This window comes from Pteropus vampyrus, unplaced genomic scaffold, assembly GCF_000151845.1.
Source record: "Pteropus vampyrus isolate Shadow unplaced genomic scaffold, Pvam_2.0 Scaffold132, whole genome shotgun sequence".
Classification (NCBI taxonomy): Eukaryota; Metazoa; Chordata; class Mammalia; order Chiroptera; family Pteropodidae; genus Pteropus; species Pteropus vampyrus.
This window is the reverse complement of record NW_011888913.1, coordinates 1299100-1304329: the sequence shown is the minus strand read 5'-3', so window position 1 is coordinate 1304329 and position 5230 is coordinate 1299100.

The window sequence follows — 5230 nt, the reverse complement described above, 5'->3', positions numbered from 1 at the left end:
CTTTTAAAGGTTAATATGCATGCTGAGATTCTTTCTGGAAAGTTGTAACATTTTGTTCTCTGAGCAGCAAGATGTCAGCCTCCTTTGCCTGCTAGTGGTGTCGCTGGTTAAAACATGCTGGGGCTAAATGCCCCCCGGGGTCACCTCTCGGCTCCACCCTTTCCTAGATGTGCGCTTTGGTCAAGGTTTTTAAGTTCTGTATCTAAAATGATCTCATCTGTGAAGTGGGGCGATAAGAATGTGAATAGGGTAAATAAAGTAATATTGGTAACGTGTTCAAATTGTGCCTGGCATCATCCAAGATATCTGTGTTTGATAGATAAATTTAAAAACTACCAATATCTGCATTTTGTCATCGAATTGCTTTTTTCATATGTATTTCCTTAATCACCCGGAGCTCGAGTGTTTGCTATACAGCTTGGGACACTGTTGCTCGCTTTTCCTTTCCCATCTTGCCCCTCAGTAACACGTGGTTCTTCCAACTCAACTAGCAGCAGGTCATCGTGCTGGATTCTGCTGCAACGTTTTCTCAGAGTTTTAGTCTACCTTTGCACTCCGGTTTTATCAACTGTGGTTTATGCTTTTTAAGCAGTGTTAATTCTTTGTTCTTTATTATATCTGAATAGTTTAGCCATCGCGAGTGAATTTTCGTGATCAGTCCAGTGAAGTGACAGCAGTCGGACCTGAACTATGCGACTCTGTCTTGAAGTGCTCTCAGAACAGCCTTCGTTCTTTCTGATTCACTATCGAGGCGGGGTCTTGACCTGGTCTGTTCACCGAGGCATTCTAGGAGAGAGCCCGGTGCATAGGAATCTCGAACAGATGTTTGCTGAACAAATATTGGGACCGTTTTCTTATTCCTAAGTAACTTCCAGTTTGATAAAAACAGAACTGAGGAAGCCAATAACAAGTCCTAAAACAACCATATTTCCAAGCTTTTCGCTTAGACGATTTTTCTCATTGTGCACATGATGGGTGCAAGCCGCTCATTCATCGCTTTAATTTGTGTAGCAGCCGTACGCCGGGTCCTTCAGGGTCTGTGTCTCTTCTGGCCGCCCCCGGTCAGACCCGTCCTTACAGAATGACTCAAGGGGAGAGTAAGCAGCGTCCTCCTCCTGATCACGTGCAGCTTCAAAGGAGGTAGGAAAAAAGATATTTTTATCCGACGCTTGAAAATTCTTTCCCTGCACATGTAAGTAAATGAAAATCCTTGTCTTCGAGCCGTCCTCCGGATTGTGACCGCCCGAATTTAAATAAATCGACGGCCTCATGCCTGAGTGATGGCCAGTTTTTATATGGGGTGAATGACACACGTGTCTTATTACGAGGACTTTGTGTTAAACTCACATGGTGAGGACGGAGATTATTTTGTACCCAGCGGTTACATATGCCCTAATCGAGACTCTCCTGATGTTCACACCACACTTGGCAGTGAGTCTTGTTAAGTACGTACAGCTTGACGGCCTTCTGTCATCGCCACTTCCAAGCGAGGCCGTCCCCCGCCTGCGTAAGGACTAAGCGCGTGAGGCCTCCATGTTGCCTCTGGACATGTAAGCGACTGTACCGAATCCCTCCTCTTGAGGAAGCTGGATGTAATAAGAAAGAAGAAGAATTTAAAATTTGCCAGTACTACGTAGTTCAGCACAGATTATTGTTAGGTAAAAGATAATGAGCCTTCTGGTTTTCATCATCCATTTACCATTACTACATTATCTTATCCAAATCTGAATGATCCGATGACATCTTTTTACACAGGGATGCTCTTTATTTTGATTACAGGTTTTAAGTTTTCCTGTTTTGATCGACCCGCTGCCCTCACTCCATCCGCTCGGGTAGAGCAGAACATTATGATTCAGCATGGGGCTGGTAAGGCCGGGCCAGTGTGCCAACCATACCGCCCGCCTCCGCTTTTCTGGACTTAAGTTCTTTGACCGAGACCCGCCGCTTCCTGGTTTTAAACGTGGGTTCGTTTCTCCGGCAGCGCACGTGCACCCCATGCTCGGGCGATCCGTCCCCCGTGCCAGTCCTTCAGATGCCCTCGTGAGCTCCACCTGCCGTGGCTGTCTTTCGTGACACGTTTACTTTAAGTCTGTTGCCTCTGCTGCGAAATTGCGCATCGTGTCTGTCTTCCCAACTGTAAATGCTGTGACGTTAGGGGGGTTGCTGTCTGGCCATTGTGTTACTCACGCCTTACGTAGCCCTCAGAACGTAGTAGCCCGTATATGAATGATGGACTCACTTATTCAGTCGGTAGGTGAATGGTGCTATAATATTAAGCGAGTGCTTACTATGTACAATTTCGTGCTACGTGATTTATAGATGTCAATCAGTCTTATTTGATATTCAGAAAGTGCCATTATCATTCCCAGTAAGGGATTTTACTATAATCTCTTCGTAGGTTTGGCAACTCACTCAAGGTCACAGAGCTTATAAGTGGCACAGCCAGAACCGAAACTGTGTAGTCTGACAACTAAATCGACACATTTGTGCGCAATGAATATATTAATCTTTGATGTTTAGGAGAATAATTAGTACTAGGTTAAAATTTGCATCTGACCCTATGGTTACCCAGTGTCAGTAATTAATCATGTCCTTTCACACATGCCCATAAAGCTTGTGGACTACAGATATTCTATGACAATAAAGATACATGCTGTTTTCACGCTAGAGAAAACTTTAAGAAAATGACGCAAATGTAACTAAAAATAAACATAGAAGATATTTCTGTGAGATTTTTGCTTAATAGTTAAGGAGATAGATATATATAATCATCAGCTATATAGTTTTTTTCCCTAATAAAAGATGGAACTATCTTTTGAACTATCCCTTTTCTAAGTATAAGGTCCATATCACTGAAGTATGAGATTGATAGATACAGAGATTGATTGATGGGTGGATTGATTTTATTACGAGTGCCTGTGAAGCTCAGTAAGGTTGCTGCATGCCAGTCAATATGTGGAGTTCTAAATAATCAAGTATTTAGAAACTGCTTTACATTTAGATTTGCTTGTTATTTGTATGACTACCGATGGTGGTTACAGAATTTTTTAAATAGTCCGAAGGGAATTTGAAAATAGCAACACTTTTCGTTTAATGTATTTAAAAAAATGAACAATAGAGTTGTTTTTATATTTTCTTCAGATTTATTTTATAACAGATATCTCTTATCTCTTTTGTCTTCCAATACCAATGATAATGGCTTCAAAAGTTATAGAGCTAGCGAAGGAATGGCACATTAATCTCTATGTTTTTATCTTCACGTGAATTAGTTTTGATAGTAGTCTTCACGGCTATCACGAGCTTCCCTCTATAGCCATTAAATGTTTACTCAAACAGCTTGGTCGTCCTTGTGGAAATGGAGACAGGTGTCTCCCGGGGGAAAAAAAAAAAAACAGAAATGTTAGCTCTAGGGCTGTCCCGGGCGCCTTCGCCGGAGCAGTGAGACGAGCGTTCGTGGAATGAGGCTCCGTGGAGAACCCAATAAGGAATTGGGCGTGGGCGCCACGGCCTTCGCACGGGGTCTCCCAAGCAGGTGGAAGCTGTGTCGCAGTTCGTGACCGCTTTAGCTCCCCACAGCTGCCACAGGAGAGTGCACCTGCTGAGGGCTTCAGACGAGAAGAAGGCACTGTCTCACAGTTGTCGAGGCTGGAAGTCCCAGACCAAGGTGTGGTGGGACCACGCCTCCCCTACAATACACGGGGGACCCCTCCCAGCCTCTCCTTGCTTCCGGGGGCTGCCAGAAGCCCTTGGCATCCTTCAGCTTGCAGAGGCTTTGCTCCAGACTCAGCCTCTGTAGTCACATGGCTGTCTTCTTCCAAGCATCTGTCTTTATTGGATGTCCGTTCTTGTAAGGACACAAGTCATATTGGATTTCTGCCCACCCTAACAGAGTATGACCTCAGCTTAACTTGATGACATCTGCAAACATCCTATTTTCCAATAAGATCATGTTCATAGATACCCAGCAACAGGACTTCAACTTATCTTTTTTGGGGATACATTTCAACCCACAGCAGTGCCCACCGAGGTATGTACGCAGAGTCACCGTGAGGGCACAGTCGGGAAGAGGAAGCATGAGCCACTGTGTGTTCCGGGATTCCAGCCATGTTCCTGCTGATTTCGTTACTAAGTGATAAGGTAAAAGCACATCGGCTTCGTTATTGAAAGTTTGTCATGTATCGACATTTCAGTAATTAGGACATATTTTCCAGTGGGCAGCATTAAACGTTCCGTTAGAGAAGAAAGCACAGCAGCGTGACCTTTCTCAGTGGAAGGACGCGGTATCGTCGTCACAGTGTCTGGTTCACACGGCAGTAGAAAGGGCAAGTGACACGAGGCCAGAACAGTTTCTTTGTTATGGACCCTGTATGAGTCGAGGCTCTTTATGTGTGACTGATCTGGTTTCTGAGCGACTCACATATTCACATGGTTCCCCATTCTCTACGCCATTGTCATCGACCCGTGTGACAGTCGCTTGCAGAAGTCCAGCGTTGGCATATGCAAAAATACGACTTCGTAACACGTGAAAGTCATAGGAAATTCAAAGGGGACAAAGAGAGGAGGTCGTGCGATCTGAACCCAGTTAGAGCTGAAGTGGGAAGGGGAGAAGGCGCTTGTCAGAAGCGTGACAAAGGGTGGCACGTCTCCCACCCTCTCTCTCTCCTGTATTCGCATCAAATCCAGCCAGGAGCCAACTGACAAAGGGAGCCACAGGGCCGGCCTCCAGGGCCCCCACGAAGACCGTGCGTCCGGGGTGCGCTGGAGGGTGCTGGGAGTGAAGAATGGCCAGCATGTCAAAGGAGGCTGATCCCCACAGCAGAAGCTGTCACAGAGGTGGTCTAGATCGGGCGTAATGTTTACCATGACATTAATATCATCTCGCGATCCATTTATAAATCTCAGCTCCTAACGTGAAGTAAAATATAGAGCAAATGGCAGAGAAAAGTGCTGAGTTTATTCACATAGCATTTCAACAAATATTTGCAAGCCTGAGAAATTCAACGTCTTATCAAGCATTTCAGGATATTTGAAAATCGTACTTCAAAAGTTTGGAAAATTGAAAAATTTTTATCAGAAACATTAAATAGTAAATATTAAACATCTGTAATATGTCACGGGTGATTTATATGCATTGCTCATATTATCGATATATTATGATTAGTGTCATTTTGTGGCAGAAGAAGCTGAGAGAGATGATGAGTCCAGGATTTCATAGCTAATAAATGCCAGG